This window comes from Sinocyclocheilus grahami, unplaced genomic scaffold, assembly GCF_001515645.1.
Source record: "Sinocyclocheilus grahami isolate Dianchi unplaced genomic scaffold, SAMN03320097.WGS_v1.1 scaffold479.1, whole genome shotgun sequence".
Lineage (NCBI taxonomy): Eukaryota > Metazoa > Chordata > Actinopteri > Cypriniformes > Cyprinidae > Sinocyclocheilus > Sinocyclocheilus grahami.
Window position 1 is genome coordinate 933,374 of NW_015505658.1, and position 13,772 is coordinate 947,145.

The 13,772-nt window shown below is 37.1% G+C and overlaps 1 pseudogene; it reads right to left on the reverse strand.

Moving 5' to 3' along the window:
- Nucleotides 1–8,155: 8,155 nt before the first annotated feature.
- Nucleotides 8,156–11,240, reverse strand: LOC107553727 (potassium channel subfamily K member 17-like; annotated as a pseudogene).
- Nucleotides 11,241–13,772: the final 2,532 nt, after the last annotated feature.

Sequence of the window (13,772 nt, forward strand, 5' to 3'; positions counted from 1 at the left end):
GTATTTTCTAGTTCGGGGAACAGACACAATCTCTCTAGGTGAAAGAGTTTCTATGTGCTGAGAATTAACTGATTTCTGTGACATGAGGCGGCTAGCAGACGGTCGGTTTAGCCAGTCTGTCTGCTTCCTGACCTGGGCCCCAGTTAGTCAAGTACAAACTCTAAGACTATGTGCCATATTTCTAGTGAGAAGAGCGGCACCACCCCAGGAGGGATGAAGACCATTTCTTTTCAACAGGTCAGGTCTGTCCCAAAAACTCATCCAATTATCTATGAAAGCTATGTTATTCTACGGGCACCACTTAGACATCCAGCCATTGAGTGACGAGAGTCTGCTATGTATCTCGTCACCACGGTAAGCAGGGAGGGGACCAGAGCATATTACAGTGTCTGACATCATGCTTGCAAGTTCACACACCTCTTTAATGTTGTTTTTAGTGATCTCCGACTGGTGAATTCGAACATCATTAGCGCCGGCATGAATACAATCTTACTGTATTGACGTTTAGCATTAGCCAGCACTTTTAAATTTGCTAAGATGTCAGGCGCTCTGGCTCCCGGTAAACATTGGACTATGGTGTCTCTATTTTCATGTTCCGTACAATAGAATCGCCAATAATTAGAGCACTTTGATTATGTTTCTCAGTGGGTGCGTCACTGAGTGGGGAGAACCTGTTTAATGTTTTGATTGGAACGAAAGAGCAGTGTTTTGACCCGCGACTATGCCGCCTCACAGTCACCCTGCTGCAGAACTGCGGTCAGGCCAGCCTCCACTTTGAAAAACATGGTCATTCTAGCCGCCACATTGTTTTGTGGTGCGCGCATATACTAGGCATTACGGTAATAGCGTGTAAAACTCAGATCAAGGGAAAAGCGAACTCTGGCATTTTTTGAGCCAGTTTCTCTGTCAATGAATGAATGAATATATTTAAAATACTACAAATGTTAAAAAAAACGGTCTGATAAAAATGAAAATGACTTCAACTGTTGAGTAATATTAAATGAAATAGAATTAGATGAAATTAGAATTTTCAAATAAAATAAATTAACTGTCTGATGAGAAATAACAAAATAAAACCCTTTCGTGAACTTGCAAATGACCATGCAGTATTTATCTGTACATTCACATAGTCATAAAAAGAAAACTCCCTGCTAGACCAGTCCAGAATGCCATTTCCCCAATGTCAGGAGTGTCTGATTTCCCATTACAAAATAAAATCCCTCCAAAAACTCAAATATGACTAGTTTTGGCTTTGATTTTGGATAGCTCTAAAAAGGAAACCCTGTTTCCACAGACTAATTTGAATGCAGATTAATAGTCCAGTACCCCAGGGTGTTACTCAGCCAGTTTCAGGACGATCTGATGTTGCATTACAAAATAAAAGCCCTTCAAAAACTCATATATGACCAGTTTTGTCTGATTTTGGAAAGCTCTAAAAAAAGGAAACTCCCCGTTTCCACAGAACAATTTCAATTCAGATTGACAATCCACTACCCCAGGGTGTCACTGGGGTAGTGGACTATTAATCTGAATTCAAATTAGTCTATGGAAACAGGGAGTTTCCTTTTTAGAGCTATTCAATCTCAAAGACAAAACTTGTCATATATGATTTTTATTTTGTAATGCAACATCAGATAGTCCTAAAACTGACTGAGGGACACCCTGGGGTACTGGACTATTAGTCAGAATGTAAATTAGTCTGTGGAAAAAGGGAGTTTCCTTTTTAGAGCTATTCAAATTCACAGGCAGAACAGGTAGAACATGAGTTTTTTGAGGGCTTTTATTATGTAATGCAAAATCAGATAGTCCTGAAACTGACTGAGTGACACCCTGGGGTAGTGGATTGTCAAACTGAATTGAAACTGTTCTGTGGAAACAGGGAGTTTCATTTTTTTAGAGCTATCCGAAATCAAAGACAAAACTGGTCATATAAGTGTTTTTGGAGGGCTCATATTTTGTAATGCAACATCAGATCGTCCTGAAACTGACTGAGGGACACCCTGTGGTAGTGGATTGTCAATCTGAATTGAAATTGTTCTGTGGAAAGAGGGAGTTTCCTTTTTTTAGAGCTATCGAATGTCAAAGACAAAACTGGTCATATATGAGTTTTTGGAGGGCTTTTATTTTGTAATGACATATCAGATCGTCCTAAAACTGACTGAGGGACACCCTGGGGTACTGGACTATTAATCAGAATTGAAATTAGTCTGTGGAAACAGGGTTTCCTTTTTAGAGCTATTCAAATTCACAGGCAGAACAGATAGAACATGAGTTTGGAGGGCTTTTAATATGTAATGCAAAATCAGATCGTCCTGAAACTGACTGAGTGATACCCTGGGCTAGTGGATTGTCAATCTAAATTAAAAATGTTCTTTGGAAACAGGGAGTTTCCTTTTTTAGAGCTATCCAAAATCAGACAAAACTGGTCATTTATGAGTTTTTGGATGGCTTTTATATTGTAACGCCACATCAGATCGTCCTGAAACTGGCTGAGTGAAACCCTGGGTTACTGGACTATTAATATGAATTTAAATTAGTCTGTTGAAACAGCGAGTTTCCTTTTTAGAGCTATTCAAATTCACAGGCAGAACATGAGATTTTGGACTGAGGGACACCCTGGGGTACTGGACTAATAATCAGAGTTTAAATTAGTCTGTGGAAACAGGGAGTTTCCTTTTTAGAGCAATTCAAAATCACAGGCAGAACATGAGTTTTTGGAGGGCTTTTATTATGTAATGCAACATCAGGTCGTCCTGAAACTGACTGAGTGACACACTGGGGTAGTGGATTGTTAATCTAAATTGAAATTGTTCTGTGGAAACAGGGAGTTTCCTTTTTTTAGAGCTATCCAAAATCAGACAAAGCTGGTCATATATGAGTTTTTGGAGGGCTTTTATATTGTAATGCAACATCAGATCGTCCTGAAACTGGCTGAGGGACACCCTGGGGTACTGGACTAATAATCAGAATTTAAATTAGTCTGTGGAAACAGGGAGTTTCCTTTATATAGCTATTCAAATTCACAGGCAGAACATGAAATTTTGGAGGGCTTTTATTATGTAATGCAACATCAGATCGTCCTGAAACTGGCTGAGGGACACCCTGGGGTACTGGACTAATAATCAGAATTTAAATTAGTCTGTGGAAACAGGGAGTTTCCTTTATATAGCTATTCAAATTCACAGGCAGAACATGAAATTTTGGAGGGCTTTTATTATGTAATGCAACATCAGATCGTCCTGAAACTGGCTGAGTGACACCCTGGGGTACTGGACTATTAATCTGAATTCAAGTTAGTCTGTGGAAAAAGGGAGTTTCCTTTTGAGAGCTATTCAAATTCACAGGCAGAACATGAGTTTTTGGAGGGCTTTTATTATGTAATGCAACATCAGATCGTCCTGAAACTGACTGAGTGACACCCTGGGGTACTGGACTATTAATCTGAATTGAAATTAGTCTGTGGAAACAGGGAGTTTCCTTTTGAGAGCTATTCAAATTCACAGGCAGAACATGAAATTTTGGAGGGCTTTTATTATGTAATGCAACATCAGATCGTCCTGAAACTGACTGAGTGACACCCTGGGGTACTGGACTATTAATCTGAATTGAAATTGTTCTGTGGAAACAGGGAGTTTCCTTTTTTAGAGCTATCCAATATCAGACAAAACTGGTCATATATGAGTTTTTGGATGGCTTTTATTTTGTAATGCAACATCAGATCGTATTGAAACTGTCTAAATGACACCCTGGGTTACTGGACTATTAATATGAATTTAAATTAGTCTGTGGAAAAAGAGAGATTCCCTTTTATAGCTTTTCAAATTAACAGGCAGAATTGGTAGATCATGAGATTTTGGAGTGCTTTTATAATGTAATACAAAATCAGATCGTCCTGAAACTGACTGAGTGACACCCTGGGGTAGTGGATTGACAATCTGAATTGAAACTGTTCTTTGGAAAGAGGGAGTTTCCTTTTTTAGAGCTATCCAATATCAGACAAAACTGGTCATATATGAGTTTTTGGAGGGCTTTTATTTTTTTAATGCAACATCAGATCGTCCTGAAACTGACTGAGTGACACCCTGGGTTACTGGACTATTAATATGAATTTAAATTAGTCTCTGGAAACAGGGAGTTTCCTTTTTAGAGCTATTCAAATTCAAAGACAAAACTTGTCATATGTGAGTTTTGTAGGGCTTTTATTTTGTAATGCAATATCAGATCGTCCTAAAACTGACTGTGGGACACCCTGGGGTACTGGACTATTAATCAGAATGTAAATTAGTCTGTGGAAAAAGGGAGTTTCCTTTTTAGAGCTATTCAAATTCAAAGACAAAACTTGTCATATGTGAGTTTTGTAGGGCTTTTATTTTGTAATGCAATATCAGATCGTCCTAAAACTGACTGTGGGACACCCTGGGGTACTGGACTATTAATCAGAATGTAAATTAGTCTGTGGAAAAAGGGAGTTTCCTTTTTAGAGCTATTCAAATTCAAAGACAAAACTTGTCATATGTGAGTTTTGTAGGGCTTTTATTTTGTAATGCAACATCAGATCGTATTGAAACTGTCTAAATGACACCCTGGGGTACTGTACTATTAATCAGAATTGAAATTAGTCTGTGGAAAAGGGGAGTTTCCCTTTTATAGCTTTTCAAATTAACAGGCAGAATTGGTAGAACATGAGATTTTGGAGGGCTTTTATTTTGTAATGCAACATCAGATCGTATTGAAACTGTCTGAGTGACACCCTGTGTTACGGGACTATTAATCAGAATTGAAATTAGTCTGTGGAAACATGGAGTTTCCTTTTTATAGCTATTCAAATTAACAGGCAGAATAGGTAGAACGAGTTTTTGGAGGGCTTTTATAATGTAATGCAAAATCAGATCGTCCTGAAACTGACTGAGTGACACCCTGGGGTAGTGGATTGTCAATCTGAATTGAAATTGTTCTGTGGAAAGAGGGAGTTTCCTTTTTTTTAGGGCTATCCAAAATCAAAGACAAAACTGGTCATATATGAGTTTTTGGATGGCTTTTATTTTGTAATGCAAAATCAGATCGTCCTGAAACTGACTGAGTGACACCCTGGGGTAGTAGATTGTCAATCTGAATGGAAACAGGGAGTTTCCGTTTTTAGAGCTATCCAAAATCAGACAAAACTTGTCATATATGAGTTTTTGGAGGGCTTTTATTTTGTAATGCAACATCAGATCGTCCTGAAACTGGCTGAGTGACACCCTGGGTTACTGGACTATTAATCAGAATTGAAATTAGTCTGTGGAAACAGGGAGTTTCCTTTTTAGAGCTATTCAAATTCAAAGACAAAACTTGTCATATGTGAGTTTTGTAGTTCTTTTATTTTGTAATGCAAAATCAGATCGTCCTGAAACTGACTGAGTGACACCCTGGGGTAGTGGATTGTCAATCTGAATTGAAATTGTTCTGTGGAAAGAGGGAGTTTCCTTTTTTTTAGGGCTATCCAAAATCAAAGACAAAACTGGTCATATATGAGTTTTTGGATGGCTTTTATTTTGTAATGCAACATCAGATCGTATTGAAACTGTCTAAATGACACCCTGGGTTACTGGACTATTAATATGAATTTAAATTAGTCTGTGGAAACAGGGAGTTTCCTTTTTAGAGCTATTCAAATTCAAAGACAACACTTGTCATATATGAGTTTTGTGGGGCTTTTATTTTGTAATGCAACATCAGATCGTCCTAAAACTGACTGAGGGACACCCTGGGGTACTGGTCTATTAATCAGAATTGGAATTAGTCTGTGAAAACGGAGTTTCCTTTTTAGAGCTATTCAAATTCAAAGACAACACTTGTCATATATGAGTTTTGTGGGGCTTTTATTTTGTAATGCAACATCAGATCGTCCTAAAACTGACTGAGGGACACCCTGGGGTACTGGTCTATTAATCAGAATTGGAATTAGTCTGTGAAAACGGAGTTTCCTTTTTAGAGCTATCCAAAATTCTACTAGTGCTCGCCATAATAAATAGAGATAGCTCTTACTTTTTCCTTGGAAATGCACGCTTCAAACAGAACAGTCAATGAAGACGAAGAAGAGAATGATGTGTAGCTCCCGGCGCCGATTTATACCGTAGTCGCACCGGTAGTGACGTCATGGCTGTCGCCGGCCAACGAGTTGGTGTTTTTTCAATGTATGCTTCAGACACGGGTCACGACAAGGCGTTCCCCATAGCGACCCCTAGAGGACGCAGTTCGAAGTTCCCATGAAAGGGAATTGGTCACATATGAGTTTTTGGAGGTCTTTTATTTTGTAATGCAACATCAGATCTTCCTGAAACTGACTGAGTGACACCCTGGGTTACTGGACTATTCATTTGAATTTAAATTAGTCTGTGGAAACCGGGAGTTTCCTTATTAGAGCTATTCCAATTCAGAGGCAGAACATGAGTTTTTGGAGGGCTTTTATTATGTAATGCAAAATCAGATCGTCCTGAAACTGACTGAGTGACACCCTGGGGTAGTGGATTGTCAATCTGAATTGAAATTGTTCTGTGGAAAGAGGGAGTTTCCTTTTTTAGAGCTATCCAAAATCAGACAAAACTGGATATATATATATGAGTTTTTGGAGGGCTTTTATTTTGTAATGCAACATCAGATCGTCCTGAAACTGGCTGAGTGACACCCTGGGTTACTGGACTATTAATCAGAATTGAAATTAGTCTGTGGAAACAGGGAGTTTCCTTTTTAGAGCTATTCAAATTCAAAGACAAAACTTGTCATATGTGAGTTTTGTAGTTCTTTTATTTTGTAATGCAAAATCAGATCGTCCTAAAACTGACTGAGGGACACCCTGGGGTACTGGAGTATTAATCACAATTGAAATTAGTCTGTGGAAACAGGGATTTTCCTTTTTAGAGCTATTCAAATTCACAGGCAGAACACGTCGAGCATGATTTTGGAGGGCTTTTAATATGTAATGCAAAATCAGACCGTCCTGAAACTGACTGAGTGACACCCTGGGGTAGTGGATTGTCTATCTGAATTGAAATTGTTCTGTGGAAACCATTTTTACTGAATTCACACTACGTACTTGGAACTCCTGGGATCCATAATATCCTTGTCTGTTACACAGCAGAAATTATTTCAGTGTGATGCTCAACACACAACTGCAGTTGCTGTAGACATAGGATGTATGAACAGTACTTGGTTAGAGTGTGTATTGTCAGTTAAATGGAGTCTTGCACACAGAAGTTGGCATGTTCGCATTTGGGGTAACCATATCAATATCAGTGCCGATCTTAGACTTCTGGGGACCCTACGCAAAACAGTGTCGGCGGGGTGCGGGGGAATGAGGTGGAGTGGGGTATGAGTGGTTCTGAACGAATGAATGAAACTCATTTGTCCATGCTTCACTCTGTCTCGAATCACTTGCGGAAAGCACTTGAGAAGCAGGGTCTCTTCCGCGGCTTGGTACGCTTTCAACTAATTTAGTTTTTAGTCTCAAGCAAGACCGTATGACATTCACATTACATGATTTGACTGATTTTTACGTAGAAAGGGCAAGAGCACATGTTAAAAGAAGTGATCATTAGTGTTTTCATAACCGCTGGCCAAATTCAAAAACAACTCAAATTAAATCCTCTTTGAGGGCAAGGTGTTTCAGGGGCCCTACGCAACTTGCCTTTTTGCATATAGGGAAGATCGGCTCTGAATAGGTTACTTGATTGTCGTCTTTCAGGAATCAGGATCTATATCAATGTGGTATAATGACGTAACATGTCCATATTTATCAATATACTTGTGATTATGTAAATCTAAAATAAACTAAGTATCAAAACTTAAATGTTTTGTTTGTAAGATATTTGACAGTTAACGCATGCCTATGTTGGGGCAGCAAAAACAATTGTAGCATTTGTACAAACCTTAACATACCAAAAAATAGACTTCCCCTTAAAGTCACTGTATAACTCTCACTCGAACAAAGATGCCATCAAAATGATTATGAACTGGTGTTCTAGTTTGCTATCACTGAAATGTATTGATTAAGAGAGATCTACTTTAAAGTATTTAACTTAATAATTAACCATATATTGTTTAATGAGGAGTAGATACAGCATTATTCATACACCAGACACCCTCCTCTTTTTCTTACCAATTTTAAATTCATTTTTCATGTTTCTTCCCCTTTCAGTCCTTTTTCTGGCTGTTCTTTGGACTCCTCCACTTGTGTTTGTGCATTCTGCCTTCCTCTCACGTAAGCATTCACACTCTCCAGTAAATCAATGGAGTGATTGATCAGAAGAGCGAGCCAAGCCAGGCCAAAGAATATCCAGGCTGCCATCAGACAACTGTACCACTCTGGGTAGTTTATTGCTGGGTTGTGATCTGGTAGAGAAAACGGTGATGTAAAGATATTGTTATCAGGGTTGGGATGATATAATTTGAATCAAATTGGATTTGAACGCCAACATAAGTTTTGCATGAAAACAAACAAATCATAACTACAACAATTTTGACTCCGTATGATTTTACTGTATGCCTATTACAATATGCCTATTTGCTCTCTCATTATACCCTTATATGTAATTAAATAAGTATTATTATTACTTTTTTTCTGTTAACCAATCAAATGTACCTATTAACTTCATAATTTAAATTATATATTGAAGTTTAGCTATGTTTAAGATTTTCTGGGTGTTTCACCATATCTAGTAAAAAAAATTATTTATTATTAAATGCTATTCATACAACATTAATATGAATTTCTTTAAATTTTCTTTTAATTTCTTTCTACTGGCTTAAATACATTTTTAAATTTGAATTACAATTCTGCATCTTATTTGCTACCACAATTCAGTATTCAAATTCAGGAAAATTCTAAATCAGTTTTGAATGACACAACCCAATCTGTGATGTCATGTCATGTCATGTCACTTCCTGACTAGAATAATTACAACATGTGAAGAACTTTCAGAGGATTAAGAGTAAAACAAAGAAGGCTTTAGGTAACACACACAGCTAAATAGTCAATATCTAATAACCAGGGTGTGAACACCTAAGCATCATAATAAAGGTGCTGACAATTAAAAATACTGAAGTATAAATAGTTTGTTAATTTTTGTGTGTAGCCTCCTACCTGCAACATAATCTCCAAATCCAATAGTGCTGAGTGTTATGAAGCAGTAATAAATGGCTTCAGCGTAACTCCATCCCTAATACTCTTTGAAAAGCAGCATAGGAACCACAAAGTACAGAAATGCTGAGCTCACAAAAGATATACTGTGAATGGATATTCGTACACATTTCTGTGGGAAGGAACCGAATCATGGGTACAGTGTGTTTGCACATAAAGGTCAAGCATATTAATTTATAGTTTCATTCATTCATTCATCCATTCCCACAACATCATCTTTATTGCTGACTGTACATTTTTTTATTTTTGTTTTAAGTTAAATTCTCACCCCTCTATCAATTTTTGTTTCCAGAAAATTGCAAAAATTCCTTTCAATGGCCAGCATGTATTTTCCAACTCTATTTAAGATCACTACATTCAGGGGAATGCCAAAAAGTGCAAACAACACACAGAAGATTTGACCAGCTGTCGTCAATGGAATTATATTCCCATAGCCTGTAAAAAGATGAAAACTCGATATAATCTCTACCCATCTGAATAGATGCCACAAAATAAACTGGACAGTCTAATTCAAAGTGTTAAGTGTTCCATCCCTCACCAATAGTTGTGACCACAGTTGCCGCAAACACAGATGAGCTGGTAAATTTCCAGAAGCCATCTGCGGTGTCATTGCTCTCTGGACTCAAGCCACTCAGCAAAGCAGCTTTTATCATCTTTAAAACCGTAATAACAAGCAATAAGTACTTATTTGTAATACATGAAATGACAATAAAAACAGTGTGCACATGTGAATGACAGCTGTGTTCTGTTAAAATTCTGAAAAAATTATAGCAAAACTATCACATTGTCAAGTTTATTTATTATTATTATCTACTTAAGCAGAAAACATTCTTTTTCACAAAAAGGCCCTTTCATTTAAAAAAAAGAGCTAAATAATTATGTAAATCATTTCAACAATAGACCAACAAAGAGAATTCTGTGTAAAAGAGATTTCGAAATTTCCAATAAAGGAAATTCAATGATAAACTCGATGCTCGAAATTCGATGATCTTGCTTAACAACCACAAACTGGTCTAGGTTTCTTGATTGGTGGTCTTGAATATTTTCTGCACAAATTTTCATTTTAAAGACTTTTTTTTTTTTTTTACCAAAAGCAGTTAATTTAAATGAATGAAAATGCCTTCATAAATTTGCACTGAAACGGTTAAATAGAAAAGAAAGATAGATAGATAGATAGATAGATAGATAGATAGATAGATAGATATTGAAAAAAAATTGTCCAAACATTCCCGCACTGATCCTACCTAACACTGATACTGTTGTTAATGAGGAATACATAAACTTGTGCAACATCTACTCTCCAGTCATACCTGTGCTAGTTCTCGGAGCCCATTCTGGCCCACACATGGGTACTTCTCAAGTAGCTTCATTCTTTTCTCTTTCAGGAGATCAATCTATTGCAACACATACCATCCTTCTAGTTTCCAGAAGATCAGCCCTCCAACAAGAACATAGGCTACATAAATAATACCAAGGAACAGGATAGAAGGGAACCGAGCTATGCTGAGTAACTGGCATAACTTTCCAGAAAACATGGGAAGCATGGTTCCTTTGGTCACCTGGCTCACCTGTCTGCCGATGCAGCTGCAGGATGGTGCTACTGGGTGTGGATTACTTTTTGTTTATGTGACAGGCAAATCACTCCCTTGTGTAATGAATGCCAGAATCAGACCTTATGACCTGGCATGCAAATGTTGATTGAAGGAGAGCAGAAGACACAGTGAGTGAGGAGTTAAAAAGGGGGTTTGAAGTGGTTAGAAGCTACAGTCAGTACTCTCTGCCAATGGTTTCATGTTCTTGTATCAAAACGTATCTTTTCCACTTAAAGATTTTTATTTTTTTATTTTTATATAAATCAATTAGTTTAAAGAGTACTTAAGCACACACCAAAAAGAGGAAAGTCGTGTGTCAGTGATCATCTGTACGTCTCACCATCGGTTCATCACAGTAATATGTTTACTTTAGGCATGTCTGATCTATAGCCTTGCCAGTGGCAAAAAACAAGAACACATATATGCCAATATATGAAACCACAATATTTACTATTTTCAAATCTCTGAACCACTGCACTTGAGTTCAGTTATGTAGGTATGAATAAATAAAGAAATAGATATAGTTTGAGTTATGGTCATTTGAATGTGTATTTGAATTTGGTTTAGGTACAAAAAAACATACAAGTTAGAATAAACGTAACAAGCTATGTGCACAAAATAGATGTATGTTAGGATAAACATTTGTGATATGTGTTTTAATATTAGATATACAATCAATAAAATATACCATTAACAATCAAAATAAAAAATCTCTCAAAGACCATATTCATATATAATCTCAATCAATTAATTATAAAAGAATGGAGCAGTTTTATAGTTTTTAGTTTTAGTTTTCTTGACTCCAAATAATGGAGAATCAAGAGAAGGCTGGCTGCTCACTGTTCATCTCCAATAATATTGCTGCTAATATTAATGCAATTTGAAAGATATTTGAGATCTGTGACTTATTGCCTGTATATACTGAAATATCTTATTTATTATCAATTAACATTTCCTAATATATTCAATATGAAGCTTGTTAATAAAATTATGTTTTATTAATTTTGTCTAAAACTTGGAAATGACTGGTCATGATTTTACATTATAATGTCTTAAACTTTAAATGATAATGTCTAAAACGTTAGATTAAAGCGATGTTATAAATTACCATGTTATTGTATATAATATATATGGTCTTATAATAATTATACATGTGATCTGTACTGTACTGATTGCATGAATAAATGAAGCAAAAAAGGCCACTTTATCCCTGTTCAATCTGATGAAAGAAAGTGCTGCTCCCTCATGCAAATTACTGCTCAGAACCTCATTGCTCAAACAAATCTATTCGTAGTCATGCAAAATAGTGCATCATAAAACAAAAATGACCAGATCTCAGTCTTAATATTTTTGAGCAAAGAAATGTAAATTTATAGAATAAGTATTAACATTTATTTCCCATAAAATAAGTTATTTAAAAAAAATTGTAAATAAATATAATAGTGCTCATTCAGTAAATGAAGAGCTAAACAGATGAGTTTTGAGTCTAGATTTAAATAAGGCTAATGTTTTAGCACATCTGATCTCTTCTGGAAGCTGGTTCCAACTGCGGGTGGCATAATAGCTGACTTGTGAACCCTTGGTATTTCTAACTGACTCGATCCTAATGATCTGAGTGGTCTGTTAGCTTTATATTCAGTGAGCATATCTGCAATGTATCTAGGTCATAGGTCATTAAATGATTTATAAACTAGTAAAAGTACCTTAAAATCAATCCTAAATGTAACTGGAAGCCAGTGTAAGGACCAGAGGACTGGTGGGATATGCTCCGATTTTCTGGTTCTTGTCAGAATCCTGACAGCAGCATTCTGTATGAGCTGCAGCTGTCTAATGGTCTTCTTGGGAAGGTCGGTTAGGAGACCATTATAATAGTCCACCCTGCTGGTGAGAAAGGCATGAACAAGTTTCTCCAAGTCTTGACTGGAAATAAAACATCTAATTCTTGCAAAGTTTTTGAGATGATAGTATGCTGATTTAGTTACTACTTTGACATGACTAGGGGGGAAGTCGTGGCCTAATGGTTAGAGAGTCGGACTCATAACCCAAAGGTTGTGGGTTCGAGTCTCGTACCGGCAGGGATTGTAGGTGGGGGGAGTGAATGTACAGCGCTCTCTCCCACCTTCAATACCACGACTGAGGTGCCCTTGAACTGCTCCCCGGGCGCTGCAGCATAAATGGCTGCCCACTGCTCAGGGTGTGTGTTCACGGTTTGTGTGTGTTCACTGCTGTGTGTGTGCACTTTGGATGGGTAAATGCAGAGCACTAATTCCGAGTATGGCCACATGTCACTTCACTACTGAAACTCAGTAACTTGATTTTTAGTTGTTTGACCCCTAGAGTCAAGGTATGCATTAACCTTGAGAACGTCATCTTTGTTTCCAAATGCAATGACTTCAGTTTTCTCCTTGTTTAACTGTTTAACATATGTGTCGGGTCCCCGCCATGATACCAGCAACATTCACAATTGTTTACAGGAAAAGCGGGAAGACAGTGTGCCTGTAGCTTTCTCTATTTCTGTTTTATCACATGATAGAAAGTCTAAGGCCTTCTCAAGCCTTCTCTAAGGCCTTATGCATCAAACTAAGATTGCTGTGAAGACACAAAACAATGCCATCAAGTTAGCATTTTTAAACATTCGCTCACTAAAAATAAATCATTTCTAATCAATGACTTAATAATCACAAACAACCTGGATTTTGTTTCTAAACGAAACATGGCTAAAAGACAGCTGCAGTGCAACAGTCCTCAATGAAACAGCCCCTCATAACTTTACTTTCATGAGTGTCTGCAGGACTGTTAGGAGAGGTGGATTTATCACGTGATAGAAAGTCTAAGGCCTTCTTAAGCCGTACGGCTGACTTATCTAATCTGCGGCCTGTTATGCATCAAACTAATATTGCTGTTGAGACAAAATGCAATGCCATCAAGTTAGCATTTTTAAACATTCGCTCACTAAAAATAAATCATTTCTAATCAATGACTTAATAATCACAAACAACCTG